This window comes from Chiloscyllium plagiosum, chromosome 40 (genome assembly GCF_004010195.1).
Source record: "Chiloscyllium plagiosum isolate BGI_BamShark_2017 chromosome 40, ASM401019v2, whole genome shotgun sequence".
NCBI classification, from domain to species: domain Eukaryota; kingdom Metazoa; phylum Chordata; class Chondrichthyes; order Orectolobiformes; family Hemiscylliidae; genus Chiloscyllium; species Chiloscyllium plagiosum.
Window position 1 is genome coordinate 9217218 of NC_057749.1, and position 16747 is coordinate 9233964.

General features: G+C 40.4%; 1 protein-coding gene across 2 annotated transcripts in view; it reads right to left on the reverse strand.

Annotated features, from left to right (window-relative positions):
- edc3 (enhancer of mRNA decapping 3 homolog (S. cerevisiae)) overlaps window positions 1-16747 on the reverse strand; it is a 118392-nt gene that overhangs the window by 28665 nt on the left and 72980 nt on the right. The gene's annotated exons all lie outside the window — the stretch shown is intronic.

The window sequence follows — 16747 nt, forward strand, 5'->3', positions numbered from 1 at the left end:
GATGTGATCTTCACGACACTGGGGAGACCAAATGTAAACTCAGGAAACGGTTCACTGAGCACTGCAGCCAGGCCCGCAGGGGCTGACTGGACCTCCTAGTCACCGCCCATTTTATTCCCCTTCCCACTCCCTTTCCAGCATGACCGTCCTTGGCCTCCACCATTGCCACAACCAACCAAGCACACCACATCTTATCTTCCACCTTATCTTCCACCTGGGCAGCCTTCAACCTAGAAGACTCAACACTGAGTTCTCCAATTTGATTAATTACATTCCCTACAGTATGGAAACAGGCCCTTTGGCCCAACTAGTCCACACCGAACCTCCGAAGAGTAACCCATCCAGACCCATTCTCCCTAACTAATGCACCTAACTCTACGGGCAAATTTAGCACGACCAATTCACCTAACCTGCACATCTTTCGACTGTGGGAGGAAACCGGAGCACCCGGAGGAAACCCACGCAGACACTAGGAGAATGTGCAAACTCCACACAGACAGTCGTCCGAGGCTGGAATTGAACCCGGTTCCCTGGCGCGGTGAGGCAGCAGTGCTAACCACTGAGCCACCGTGCCGCCCAACTCAAATAACTTTGCCTCCCTGACTCCCTTCCCAGCCCTCCCTGTCCCTTCCACTGTTTGATAAGGGGTCTTCGTGATGATGATGGAGAACACAATCAGAGTCAACAAGTGGCTTGTGTGGAGAAAAACATGAATATTTGATGAGCTAAAATGGTCCATTTCAGTGTTGGAACATTGACAATCTTTTACCAAGTTTTAGCAGAAATGCCAACATGCACATCTTTAACACAACTTTATTCTTCCATCAACAAGTACACTGTTGAAGCTGCGTGTGACTAAAATTCTCATGGACTTCTAGCTTTTTCAATAAAGGCACAATTTAACAAATGCTTCCAGTTAAATTGCTGTGATTCAGCAACATAGAAAAATACATTTGTTCACCTTCACAATAGCAAGAGAAAGACCAGAAATAGATTCCAGTCTGGCAACTCTGCTTTCAATAACATCACCTTTCAAGGTGAGAAAATAGCATGTTACCACAGCTGAGTAATTGAAGGTAATTTTCTTTAAATCAGGGATATTTTAGAAAATTAAAATTATCTCAACTTTATCTGCTTTTATAATTAATTGGTGGTTTAAATTAGCTGGTAGGATTTTTTTTTAAACAAATTCATGCACGGGATCAGAGAGTCACTGGCTAAGCCAACATTTATTACCAATCCCTAATTGGTCTTTCCTTCCTTAAAGGGAAAATAGACTAAAGGACTCATGGTCATTATTAGACTCTTAATTCCAGATTTTTATTGAATTAAAATTACATCATCTGCCATGATAGAGTTTGAAGCCAGATTCCCAGAACATGACCTGGTCTCTGAATTAAGAGACCAGCAATAACAAAAGGCCATCAGCTCCCTGTCTTGCCAAAAAGCTTTGAATTCCACAGAGAAAGTCTGACACTGACAACTTAGTTGACACTTGTGTGACTGCTGGTGCATTATACAAACAATTTCAGAGAATCTAGATGCTAAAAAAAATTTAAATACTATTACGGGAGAGCTCATTTTGCTAAATCTGTTGTAAAACACAAAACACACGACTGTGAGACCACCCAACTCATTACGCTTTTGCAGGAATTTCAGAGCATATCACATTAGATAAAAGCTCTTCGTTATTTCATTCACCCCTCCTCCGGACTCCTATCTTGCTTCTGTACTTGTCCCATTTATTACCCTGGGTACAACCTAAGAGTTCCTTTGTCATTTAACCTCTTCCATTCTATCACAGGCCTCTACTTTTCGACTTCCAAACTCCCACATTTTACACACTTAAAGTTCGAAATGTTCTAACTTTTAAGTTCTGACAGTAGGGCAGCAACATTATTCTGAAGTGTTTGTTTCTCTCCCCATAGATACTGAGTGGAGTATTTCTAACATCTTCTATTGTTTTAGTATACCCAAGTCTGTGTGTAACTATATTAGGTATTTAAATTAGTCATATTTTCATGGATACAATATGGTTTCAACTTCATCACCTCATCTTCGGATTTCAAACCAAGTGTTTACAAATACACTAACGTACATATATTACACATCTGTTGCTTAAGCAAGGTCTCTAGTTAAGTGAACCTGAATTAAAATTTATTATCTGCACATGCTTGCCAATACTTGACAAGTGAGAATTTTTTGCTCCCTTAGCCAAAAAGAGTGTCAAGCAACTTGAAGTTCAAATTAAAATACAGGTAGCTACAAAGGTTATTAAAACGCAGAGATGCTCCTTCTGGCTTCCATTTTGGAAGAATGCGATGATAACAGTGGATTTCAAATATAGTTATTTTAATCTAAAGTGATAAATGTAAAATACTCATGTGATGGGAAGGGATGTAACAAAAATCATTCAAGGCTACCTCACATGTAAAAGTCACAGATATTTTTTTAAAGCCATTGGCCATGTGTCTTACAAAGCAAGGATTTTGTGAAATGCACCTTTCAGTTCATTTGTTAAAGCACAACTATATTGAGAGAGATGTCAGGTCTGTGCCAAATATTTGATGCACCTTTAAATGTTAGCTTGTTTCCAATATATCCAGAATCTCTCTTTCACACAGGCAACACTTGAAAATGGTTGTGTCAAGTCTGTCAATATACTACGATCATGACTATACAACTACAGAAGTATAGAAATGTTGTAGCACAGAAGAGATCAATCTGCCAATCCTGTCCATTCGGACCCAAAGATGCTCTTTATAATCCTGTCTTCCAGGATGTGGCCTATAGTCTTTGCAGCTTACAGCATTTAAGGTGCTGATCCTGATGCTTTTTAAAAGAAGAGTTTAGTGTCTCTGCCTCCAACACAAACTCAGGCAGTGAATTCCAGCCAGCCACCAAACTCTCCATAACAAAGATTTTCCTTAAATCCTCTCTAATTTTTCTGCCACTTGGTTTGAATCTGTGACCCACGGTTTCTGAACTCTCTGCCAAGGGAAACTGGTATCTTGACCCCTTATAATTCTGTCTATCTCAATCATGTCACCTTTCTCTGCTCCAAGGAAAACAATCTCCATCTCTCCAATGGTTCTAACACTTTCTTTCTCGTCATGATTGTGCCCAATAAATCACACTGCTCCTCTTGGATTGCTATATCTACATCATCCCATTTCTTTGAGAGTACGGAGACAAAAATTTCATTTAAAATTCTTCCTATACCCTCTACATCTTCAAACAAGTTGCCTTCTTAATCTCTGATAGGTCTCACTTTTCCATTAGCTGCCCTTTTGCTGTTTAAATAATGGTAAATCATCTTTGGGTTTCCCTTTATCTTGCTTGGTAATTTTTTTTTCTAAAATTTGTTCCCTATACTTTCTACCCTCCTCTAGGTTATCTGCAGTGTTGAGTCATTTTGTGACTATCTTAAGTTTTTTTCCGGCTTAATATTCCCCTGCATTTTTCCAGTCAACCATAGGATTTAGAGGAGATGGAGCTGAAAATGTGTTGCTGGAAAAGCGCAGGTCAGGCAGCATCCAGATAGATGGGTATAAATGTAGACAAATTTCTGCCTGTAGGAATAAGGTGGCAATAGTTGGAGAGTTTAACTATCCCCATATCAGCTGGATTTTGAACAATAAAAAGGGCTTTGAGGATGAAAACAACATGTACATCCAGGAATTTCTTTTTAAACATAACTGATAAGCCCAATGTGGGCATGCCCGAAACGTCGATTCTCCTGCTCCTTGGATGCTGTCTGACCTGCTGCGCTTTTCCAGCAACACATTTTCAGCGCTGATCTCCAGCATCTGCAGTCCTCACTTTCTCCTTTTAGAGGGGATATACCTTAAGGATCTCACTCTTTAGTGCCTCCCATTGGTTTACCACTGATGTGCCCTTTCGCAGTCCTGTCCAGTCCATCTCAGACAAATCACATGCCTGTACTGTAAAATTTGCCTCCCATTAAAACCTTTTATGCCTGATTCATCTGTGCTTTGCAATAATATTAAATCTAGCCAAATTGAGGTCACTATCCCCAATATAGTCACAAACTGTCACTTTTCCCATTTGCCCACCTTCATTTCCCAAACTAAGTCCAGAATTGCATCACCTCTCATTGGGCTTATCAGTTATGTTTAAAAAGAAATTCCTGGATGTACATGTTGTTTTCATCCTCAAAGCCCTTTTTATTGTTCAAAATCCAGCTGATATGGGGATAGTTAAACTCTCCAACTATTGCCGCCTTATTCCTACAGGCAGAAATTTGTCTACATTTATACCCATCTATCTCCCTCCCACTACAAGGATTATGGTATTGTGCTAGTAGTGAGACTGCCCCTTTCTTAATTCCTATGTTCAACCCATAATGCCTCATTTATTAAACCTGTTTAGTATATCATGCCTTCTCACAAATGTAATTGATTCTTTAGCCAATACTGCTACCCCACCTCCCCTTTTTTGTCACCCACTCTATCCCCCTGAAAACTGAGCTGCCAATTCTGTCCCTCTTTTAGCCAGTTTTCTGTTATAGCAACAACATTGTGTTGCCATGTGGCTATCTACGCCCTTAGTTCATCTGTCTTGTTTATAATAACCTTTGCAATGAAGAATAAGCAGCTTAACCCTATCAATTTTCATTGCTGGATATTTCTGGAAAATCCTCATTTCTTTTCATCTTTGAGTTGCTGACTACACCACTAAAGTTCCACCTCCTATTTCCTGATCTGAATCGGACCCATCTTGGTCTACAAACTGGTTCCCAACCACTACAATACTCATTTAAAAACCACACCAACGGAGCTAGCAAAAGTCCTTGCAAGGATGTTTGTCCCACATGGTAAACAGAAACAACTGTCTCCACTGTCCCGTCAAAAATCTCACAACCCTGAATTGGGAATAGATCAGTCTCCCTTCATAATCATTGGGTCTGGAAATTTCCACTAACAGCACCTACACCATTTGGACTAAAGTACTTCAAAGTGATTTGTGACTATCTTCTTGACTTTAAATAGGGTGGAAACATTTTGTCACTGTCACTGATACCCACAACACGAGATGAAATGAAGGTAAGAGATGACAGATCTATAGATCTTTCTCTCTGTAGTACAGAGCATAAATAGCACAAATATAACAAATCAACATTTGCTAAAAATAAATGCAATCTGATTCAGCTCATTTCTAAAAGGCCTTAAAGAAAAATTGAACAACAATTGCAAAGATATAACTGTTAGATATTGAATATGCAGCTCACTTCAACTTGACAACTTAAATGTACACAAGTTTAAATCATTTAAGCAGAAAGGTAATAGTGAAGAATATAAACCAGGATTTCATTGGATTTTGCTACAATTCACTTTAAAAAGGAACACATTCCAAAAATTACTTTGAAGTTGGGACAGATCTTGTACATAGAAAAACTTTTGGTAGACTAAATGCAGACAATGTCGAAAGGTGGAGGCAAAAATCAATTTTCAAACATTCACACCAAAAAAAACGATCCCTTCCCTTAAAAAAAAACAGGAGTAAATAGTTTAAATAATGTCAAAATCAATACCCACTGAGGTTTTGTAGACTTTGACAATTATTTAGTATTGGTTGTATTTCTCAGAATAGACAGTTCCTGAGTTCAATACAAATTATTGAACAGTTGATTTATGATAATCTAGCTGATGGTAATGCTCGATAATTGGCTCTCAGATAATCCAATATTTTTATTTCTTTTAGTTTAAAATGAGGTCAGTCATGTTGACAAGAGGCTGCCAATGTACTTTAAGCAGAAGAATGCGAAAGCTTATTATACAAAATCAAAACACAAATTAGTATGAACCAAAGAGCGTGGTGCTGGAAAAACACAGCCAGTCAGGCAGCATCCGAGGAGCAGGAGAGTCAACGTTTCGGGCATTACCCCTTCAGCAGGGATGAGGCATGTGGGCCAAGGGGGCTGAGAGATAAATGGGAGGGGGCGGGGCTGGGGCTGGGGAAGGCAGCTGGGAATGCGATTGGTAGATGGGGGTGAAGGTGATAGGTCAGAAGGGAGGGTGGAACACCTAGGTGGGAAGGAACATAGAACCTAGAAAATTACAGCGCAGTACAGGCCCTTTGGCCCTCGATGTTGCGCCGATCCAAGCCCACCTAACCTACACTAGCCCACTATCCTCCATATGCCTATCCAATGCCCGCTTAAATGCCCATAAAGAGGGAGAGTCCACCACTGCTACTGGCAGGGCATTCCATGAACTCACGACTCGCTGAGTAAAGAATCTACCCCTAACATCTGTCCTATACCTACCACCCCTTAATTTAAAGCTATGCCCACTCATAATAGCTGACTCCATATGTGGAAAAAGGTTCTCACGGTCAACCCTATCTAAACCCCTAATCATCTTGTACACCTCTATCAAGTCACCCCTAAACCTTCTTTTCTACAATGAAAACAACCCCAAGTGCCTCAGCCCTTCCTCATACGATCTTTGGCAACTTTCAGAGATCTGTGTACATGGACACCAAGATCTCTCTGCTCATCCACACTACCAAGTATCTGACCATTAGCCCAATACCCCATCTTTTTGTTACTCTTACCAAAGTGAATCACCTCACACTTACCTACATTGAACTCCATTTGCCACCTTTCTGCCCAGCTCTGCAGCTTATCTATATGAAGGAAGTTGTGACAGGTAGGACCATTCAAGACGGTGGTGCCAAGTTGGGAAGTTGGGACTGGGATAAGGTGGTGGAGTGGAAATGGGGAAAGTGATGAAATCCACATTGATCCCATATGGTTGCAAGGTCCCAAGGCAGAGATGAGGCGTTCTTCTTCCAGGTGTCGAGTGGTAAGGGTTTGATGAGGGAGGCAGACCAGGACCTGCCTGTCGTGGCAAGGTGGGAGGGGGGAGATGAAGCGTTCCGTTACTGGGCAGTGGGGTTGATTGGTGGTGTCCCAGAGACGTTCTCTGAAATGATCCATAAGTTGGCATCCTGTCTCCCCAATGTTGAGGAGACCACATCAGGTTCAATGGATGCAGATGATGACATGTGGAAGTACAGGTAAATTTCTCTTGTATGTGGAAAAATCCATTGAAGCTTTGGACGGAGGTGAGGGGGGAGGTGTGCACACAGATTTTGCAATTGCTAAGGTGGCAGGGGAGGGTGGGTTGATGGAGGGCATGGATCTGACAAGGGAGTTACTGAGGGAATGGTCTCTCCAAAACACAGATAAGAGTGGGGAAGGAAATACATCCCCACCTTCATCTACCTATCGCATTCCCAGCTACCTTCCCCTCAGCCTCACCCCGTCCAATTGATCTCTCAGCTCCCTTCGCCCACATTCCTAATGAAGGGCTTATGCCCGAAACGTCGATTCTCTTGCTCTTCAGATGTTGCCTGACTGCTGTGCTTTTCCAGCACCACACTCTGACTCTGATCTCCAACATCTGCAGTCCTCAGTTTCTCCATAAACTAATATGAAACAAACTCATTTCAAAAATCATGAAGATTCAACCTTTTTACCACTTACCTCCACTGTTCCCTCCCAAATAGTCTGAGAGACAATACCTCAGTGAAGAATCAGCCCACAGCAATGCTCCTTGCTCTGCTAGCATAGCCGCAAATTATTTCCTTTTCAGCAGATTTCTTTGCATTCACTTGATGGCATATTCCTCTACTGTTTCTCCCTAAGCCTTTAGGTAAGCTTCAGATCACTATTGCTACATGACATGGGATCCTAAAACTTGTGTCTTTGATTAAATTGTGGGACGGCTTCTGCTTACATCTCCAAAGTTTTCTACTTCTGAAGTTTACTTCTGGGCAACTCAGGACTTCTCCCTAGCCTTGTCCTGTCTATTTTTGGAAACTATTATGAACCATGCTGATCATCAGCCTCTTCCCTTGAAATGAAGCCTTTTCTGGTCTCTTAATCAAGTCTGCCAACACCATAGTAACATTATCCCACGTGTCTGGCTAATAACTCAGTCAAAAATTAAATTTTCTTTGGAAATGCTGTTTTAATTCATTTTTCAAAAAAAGTCAGTCAAGCCTTCACAGAAGGGATAACATTTTCTGCCATTTCAGGACCCAAATTCCCCCCCAAAAAAATATTGTGAGCCTTCATCATAGGTTAAATAAGACATCAGAAATTTATTACTTGTTTTGAAATTCAGGTGAAAATAATTTTTTGAAAAACAAAACTGAATATTGTTCTAATTTAATAAAAATTCACAATGTGTACGTTTGACTATAAATTACATTTTAATGCAATGAGTGGCATGAGGACATATCTTGGAAAAGATTATTATACAACACATTGGTGTCTCTGATGCTGTCACATTGCAATTGCACAGAGTTTGTAACAGGAGTAACACACAAAAAGTAACACCAACATAGGTAGTGATGTTATCACAGTCTGAACTTCTGTCAGAACAAGTGTCACATGCTACAACTGAGAAAACAAAAGAGTATATAGAAATTATTTCTCCTTCAAAAAATATGATTAGCATAATCATGATTCTCCTTATTTCTTCAAAGTATTCGAGAGATAGACAAAAAAAACTAAATGGCCATCTTGATTGAGTAAACTGTCTTGGATCCCAAACACACCTTCAAGGTGAAGCAGAGAAATTTACTTGTATTTCTTTCAATAGTCCTCTGCATTCACTGCTCAGAGTATAATCTCCTCTGCATTAGAGAGACCAAATGCAGACAGGTTGACTGCTTTCCAGAACAATCCTGACCTTCCAGTTGCTCATCACTTCAATACATCCTCTTGAACCCATACAAACATTTCTGTCCGAGGCCTGGTGCAATTTTCAAGCAAATAAACCTGTTGGCCTATAACCTGGTATCATGTGACATCTGACTTCAGGATTCAATACTGACTGCAATCACTTCAGAAACTGTCCTTGAATCTGATTACACTCCTCCACTCCAGTATCTGGTTTGCTCTGAGCAAATCCAACCTATGTTCGACTTTCCACATCTATTTTCATCAAGATCATTCCTTTACAACCATTAGCACTCCCTTATCTTTTGCTCAGGGCAGCCTCACCAACTGTTACTAGTTACTTCTCCACCCTCTTTGCCAACATAAATACCAGAATTTCACAGTCCTCTCCAGTTCTGAAGAGGAATAATCAGACTCTATGTTAACTGTTCTCTCTCCACAGATTTTGTCAGGCCTGCAGAGGTTTTTCCAGCATTTTGTTTTTTGATTTAATTTCAAATGTCCAGTATCTTTTGCTTTTGTTTAACTCAATTAGCATTAAGTTGTGTCAGGAAATATTCTTTCAATTTGTTCAAGAAAAACAAATTGAAAGGTAATTTTAATTACATAGTATAGTCAAACTTGGGTTTTAAGGAACCATCAGCCAAATTTTCATTTCAAATATTCAGAAGAATTCAAAGAGTCCCCGTTGGATGCACCCTAACATTACAAAGCAAGAATGCAACCCACAGCAGATTTTCAAACAGAAAAAATCTGGCTAATACTTAGTCAGAAGAAAATAAAAAATCCTTCAACAATAAGTTGTTTCAAACGATCAGTTCTCCCTTCCAGTATGCTTGTGACTAAAGTTAAATTTTGGTGAACTTAACAGCTCTAAATAGTTGGCAGAACAGAGGTTAATTAGCCAAGCATGTATCCAAAAATTTGTTGGAACAAGTTCTTAGTTGCACTGGTAATATCTGCAATAGCGATCCCTTGGAGCTAAGCTAGGACTTAATAAGTAATTAAAGTGAATTCCCAAATGCCACGAGAATTTTTCAAATTTAACCCTACAGACAATTGTTTCAGTATTATGCTTGCAGCTCAAAGTAACACTGCATAAGTCTGACATCAGAAAGAAATGTGGCTTGATAGATCACAGTTTAATGTTTGCAGGTAGTCACTGAAACCAATTCGATGGAAGCCGATGTTTCTAAAAAGAAGAACATCAGTTTATTACACGAAGGAACTAATCAAACCCTCTCAGATTGGAAGCTCCACTGGCTCAAGTAAAGCTTTTATTTCAAGGAAAGCAGTAAGTTCTCCTGCTAGTAGAAGTGCTTTACCTCTGTTCCTGTGCTATAATGTTCTATGTCGCATATTGAGACATTGAAATTTCCGTTCAGAGTCAAAACTAAGCCTGTGATTGGCACATATGAATATCACCACATGCTTTCCTGGACTGACACACTTAGGTCACTGTCCCAAAGGACTTTCTGACCAGTTTAACAAACCTTTCCTTCGAACTGACTCACATTCAATTGCCTCTATCACACTGTGGGACCCTGGTCAAACAATGACCGAAAAAAGTGAGTGGCGAAAATAGCGTCTTTATTTTGCAAACCCAGCACAAGTTTGGGGCTGCAAGAGAATCCCAAAACACAGTTCCTACAAGAGCCCCTTTATACACAGTCAGAGCCGTAGAGATGTACAATATGGAAACAGACCCTTCAGTCCAACCAGATATCCCAACCCAATTTCATCCTACCTGCCAGCACTCGTTCCATATCCTTCCAAACCCTTCCTATTCATACTGAGGAAGTCAATCCGGGTGTTCCCCAACAGGAAACCCTGGATGAATCAGGACATACAGAACCTGCTAAAAACCAGGTGTGAGGCCTTCAGACCAGGAGCCCCACTCAAATATAAAGGAATCCAAGTGTGACCTTCGCAGAGCCATTAAGACAGCCAAGGAACGATACCGATCCAAAATAGGGACCCAGACAGACAGCTGGCAACTATGGCAAGGACTGAATGACATCAAGTTCAAAAAAGAGACAGTGCAAGATAGCAGATGACAAATCCTTCCCATATCGTCTCAATGCTTTGAGCAGAATTTCGGCGGAGAGGTAACACCTATTCCAACAAGTCCTGACGAACCTATCCCAACAGTCACTGCATCAGAGGTCAGATCAGTTTTCTTTCGTGTGAATCCAAGGAAAGCAATGGGACCAGACGGAGTACCCCAGGCCATGCACTCAAAGCATGCGCAGATCAACTGGCAGAGGTCTTTTCAGACATCTTCAATCTCTCCCTGCAGCAGGCCACTGTCCCCAGGTAAAAACAATGACTGCAGATGCTGGAAACCAGGCTTTGGATTAGTGGTGCTGGAAGAGCACAGCAGTTCAGGCAGCATCCAAGGAGCAGCAAATGCAGCCTGAACTGCTGTGCTCTTCCAGCACCACTAATCCAAAGGCCACTGTCCCTGCCCGTTTCAAGAGGGCCAACATCCCTGTGCCTAAGACAACTCATGCAGCATGTCTTAATGACTACTGCCCAGTGGCCCTAACTTCAGTGGTCATGAGGTTCTTTGAAAGGCTGGTCATGGCATTAATCAACTCTGACCTCCCCGCTACTGTTGACCCATTCCAATTTGCCTATCGGACCAACAGATTCACATCAATGACACATCACTTGCCCTTCACTCCTCCCTAGAACATCTTGACACCAAGAATAGCTACGTAAGAATTCTACTCATTGACTATACTTCAGCCTTCAACACTATTATCCCCTCGAGACTGATTACTAAAGTTAGTGATCTTGGACGAAGCCCCACTCTCTGCAACCTGGATCCTCAGTTTCCTGACCCACAGGCCACAGAGAAGATGGGGGACAATATTTAGAGTCAGATGTACAGCACAGATACAGACCTTTTGGTCCAACCCGTCCATGCCGACCAGATATCCAACCCAATCTAATCCCATCTGCCAGCACCAGGCCCATATCCCTCCATACCTTTCCTCTTCATATATCCATCCAGATGCTTTTTAAATGCTGTAATTGTACCAGTCTCCACCACTTCCTCTGGCAGCTCATCCCATACACATACCACCCTCTGTGTAAAAAAGTTGTCCCTTAGGTCTCTTTTATATCTTTCCCCTCTCACCCTAAACCTATGCCCTCTAGTTCTGGACTCCCCCACTCCAGGGAAAAGACTTTGCCTATTTAACCTATTCATGCCCCTCATAATTTTGTAAACTTCTATAAGGTCACCGCTCAGCGTTCGACGCTCCAGGGAAAACAGCCCCAGCCTGTTCAGCCTCTCCCTATAGCTCAAATCCTCCATCCCTGGCAACATCCTTGTCAATCTTTTCTGAACCCTTTCAAGTTTCACAACATCCTTCCGATAGGAAAGAAACCAGAATTGCACGCAATATTGCAACAGTGGCTTAACCAATGTCCTGTACAGCCGCAACATGACCTCCCAATTCCTGTGCTCAATGCTCTGACCAATAAACGAAAGCATACCAAACACCACCTTCACTGTTCTATTTACCTGCAAATCCACTTTCAAGGAGCTACGAACCTGCACTCCTCGGTCTCTTTGTTCAGCAACACTCTCTACGACCTTACCATTAAGTGTATAAGTCCTGCTAAGATTTGCTTTCCCAAAATGCAGCATCTCGCATTTATCCGAATTAAACTCCATCCGTCACTTCACGGTCCATTGGCCCATCTGATCAAGATCCCATTGTAACCAGAGGTAACCTTCTTCACTGTCCATTACACCTGCAATTTTTGTCTCATCTGGAAACTTACAAGCTATACCTCTTATACTCACATCCAAATCATTTATATAAACGAAGAATCTATTCCAGTCTTAAAATATACTTAATAACCTGGCCTCCACAGCTTTGTGTGGCAGCGAATTCCATAGATTCACCACTCTCTGGCTGAAGAAGTTTGTCTTTATCTCAGTTCGAAAAGGTCTTACTTTTACTCTAAGGCTGTGCTCTTGGCTCCTAGTCTCTCCTGTCAATGGAAACATCTTCCTAACATCCACTTTGTCTAGGCCAGTCAGTATTCTGAAAGTTTCAATCAGATTCCCCATGCTGATCAGATCAGTTTCTGCCAAAGATGGACCTTGGACTGGCAAAAACAGAGGGAATATTGTTACCATCTACTGACACTTTAAAAACATTTAAGATATGAAGATCTTCACATCACTTAATAAAAGTGAATACAATTATTTCAGCTTGATTGCATAATTTAAGCATTGCTCGTTATTGGGGTCAGTCAGCATTGCACAATCCCATTAAAATTAACTAGCACTATTATTTAACAATTGCTTTTATACTCCATTTCTAGCTTTACATTTTAAAAAGAAGTAACTGGTGGTTTCACCATAGTGCTGGTTGAAAGCAGAAAACAAATTTGTGCATCTACTTGCTCAACTCTAATCCAAATTTTCTTTAAAATATCTCATGTTTATCATCTGTATCTCACCAGTAGTCAACATTCTGCCACTTGCTCTTTCAGTTTCATTAATTTCACTTGCAATTCTGAGTCTCTCAATAGTTTTCTCATTGCATTAAATCCTCAGTTGACGTTCAAAGCATTTTTGCACCCTTGTTTTTATCACATTACGTTTTAGTATCCTTTTACGCATTGAGAATTACCTTCAAACTCAAGGTATCATGTACATAGTTGAAGTCACTACAGCATTATTTCTTGTAGAGAACTGTAATATATTGAACAGTGTGAAAGTTCAAGACTTAAAACTGAGTAATGAAGCAAGCTACCTTTTAATATTGCATAGGGAACAGCAAAGTGGCATACTTAAAATTACAATGCTCTGCGAGAAAAATGTACTGATTAACATTTTCATAATGGATGCTACAAATATTTAAGTTGCAGCTACACAAAGCCACTGCTTTAGAGCTGGATTATTTCCAAATCCACTCCATCTTTCACAATGGGGATCAATATTTGAATCTCAGAACCAATCTGCAAGTACCTACCGCAGAAACAATATTCCTGGCTGAGTATAGCGCAGCACTGCTCAAAGTGAGTGAATTTCACAACTCTGGAGCAATGCTTTAGTCTGACTTGCAGGATTTTATTGAACTGAACTGAATGAGTCATTTTAGAATGTAAGGAATGGTGGATAGAAGAAAAAGGAAGCCTTTCCTAAGGCTCAGCTTGAACTGGAGTCATTAGGGGTGAATATTAAGCAATGAGAAACTCAATTCCAGATGAAGCCATGTCATTGTCCACTGTAACAATGAGGTTAATTTTGTACGTCATTGCTAGGATAGTCATCAGCACAGCATGTTCTATCAATCATGGTAACAAGCACCTCATGCACTTAAAACAGCATGGGAGCTGACACACCAAGTCTTGCAATTTTCATGGGGCGCACTCAAAGGCAAAGCATTCCAACTTTCAGAACTTTGCTTCCACCTCAAACAAGCAGTATAAAGAATAACCATTCCTATACAATGCCAGGTAGCATGCATACCTGAACACATTAGACACAGTACAATAAAACATGTGGGAATAATTAAAAGTTAGTATGTTTGAGATTTCATTTCAAAGCAGCTGAAGAGGTGTTAAATATTACACAAACATTCAGAAAAATACCTTTCAGTTTTAATAATGTGTCATGTTGAGGACATGTTTATCAGACTACAGGTAACTGACAACAACACAAACAGATTGGCTGTAAGGCACTTTTGGAAACTGAGGACATGAAAAGTACTCTATTAATGCAAGTTCTTGCTTTCTCATTTTCTTGCATGGAACAAATTACCATATGTGTGAAATGTGGATTCGGAATTAACTTCATAATATTTATCTAAATAATTACTTAGGTAGATGTACGTATTGTAATTCGCCTGAATGTGCGTGATGCACCACAAATTGTGTCCGGTAAACAGGGCAAAAGCCTGTACAATTTAACCAAAAAGGAAACAGAGAAACAATGCACTTTGCTCTAATTGATAATAAATAGTCTGTCTGGATGGAGTTATTGGCTGCCAAGCCAACTTCCCGTCAAGTACACACGCGATGTATAACCTGCCCTGAGAGGTTATCGGTAGACTTGCAGCACAACCCTAAAACTGCAAATATGATAAACTATAAAAGGAAAAGAATCAAGGTCATACCACAGCATGCACACAACAGTAACACTCCACCTCATTGAAGGAAATTTACTTGACTCAAAGCCAACAATAACTACAACTGGATTAGTGCTGTAAAGTTTTCACCTCACGAAAGATACTCATTGCATTTTCCATTACAGGACAAGTTTATCATATCATTTTGTAATAAAAACAAAATGCCTTGATAGTCCCAAGTTCGTAAATGCAGCACAGAGCTGAACAATACAAACAGGGCATTCAAGGATTAGTGATTGGGGACAGTGTGCTGCAAAAAGCAAAGCTTCTCTTTGCCAACAGGATTCAGCTTTGCATAGAGGTTTTGGACTCAGGGATAATGTCCTCTGTGATTAAATAACCCACCAAAATTCTATTTAAAAAACAGCCACTTGGACCAGGTATAAAAACACTGCTTTAAGGAGACAAAGGGCAGAGATGTAGAAGCAAATGTTCCACAAACAAATTTTGGTCATATACTAAAAGTTTATCAGCTTATGGAAGAAAAAGCAATATGCTTATTGGAGTACCTCAGATGCATTTTCAGTCATTTGTCTTTTAATCATTCTCAACTTTGATGTGGAAACACCAAACTGCACTCATCAGAAAACACAATTAAATGTTGGGCTTATACGATTATGCACTTTAAGCCAAACAATTAGTTTGCGGTGCCACTAAAGGCACAACACTGGATTTTGAAAAGGCAGAGGTAGAATGCAACTTAATATGGAAGAGATACAATGATCATAGTCTGCTTACACTAAAGATAATGGCAAGGCTTATTTTAGGAAACTGCACTCGCATTTTTGATGTTAGGTTTCTCGTGAATCTAGACTTCAAACAGAAGAGACTTGATCCAAAGGAGCAGAAAGAAAGCTCTCCTCTTTTATATACTATCTTCAGATTTATAGAGGGTTGAAGATCCATTACAAATGAACCTTTCATGCACAGCTTATATGCAGAAAGATATCTCAAATCAGTTCACAGGATGAGATAGTGAAGCTTTGAAGGCGGTGATTTCGGAAACAATTGTCAAGTCTGGCAGGAAAGAGAAGCCTTGAGTTCACACGAGGGACTCAAGAAACTGCTGCCAATGATTGTATGTTCCTCCACTGGGGTCATGGTTGAAATTCCCACAGGTGAAAAATCTCTAACATTCAGTTTGACGTGAACTTCCATTTTTACGTTATTACTCTTACTGTAAAAACCCTTGAAATCTACTTTCCAAAGTAATTTAAAACAAAGGGAAGGATAATCAATGGTTTACATTTGCTTAACAGTTTCATTGATCTCTGTTGCTGGACACCACAACCAAAATTGAGGGTTTGGTTAAGAAGAAGCAGCATATGTCAGGTACAGACAGGATAGATCGAGTGAATCCTTAGAAGAGTATAAAGAAAGTAGGAGTATACTTAAAAGGGAAATCAGGAGGGCAAAACAGGGACATGAGATAGCTTTGGCAAATAGAATTAAGGAGAATCCAAAGGGTTTTTACAAATATATTAAGGATAAAAGGGTAACTAGGGAGAGAATAGGACCCTTAAAGATCAGCAAGGCAGCCTTTGTATGGAGCCACAGAAAATGGGGGAGATACTAAATGAATATTTTGCATCAGTATTTACTGTGGAAAAGGATATGGAAGATATAGACTGTAGGGCAATAGATGGTGACGATCTTGCAAAATGTCCAGATTACAGAGGAGGAAGTGCTGGAGGTCTTGAAATGGTTTAAGGTGGATACATTCCCAGCACCTGATCAGGTGTACCCGAGAACTCTGTGAGAAGCTAGAGAAGTGATTGCTGGGCCTCTTGCTGAGATATTTGTATCATCAATAGTCACTGGTGAGGTGCCGGAAGACTAGAGGTTTGCTAACGTGGTTCTACTGTTTAAGAAG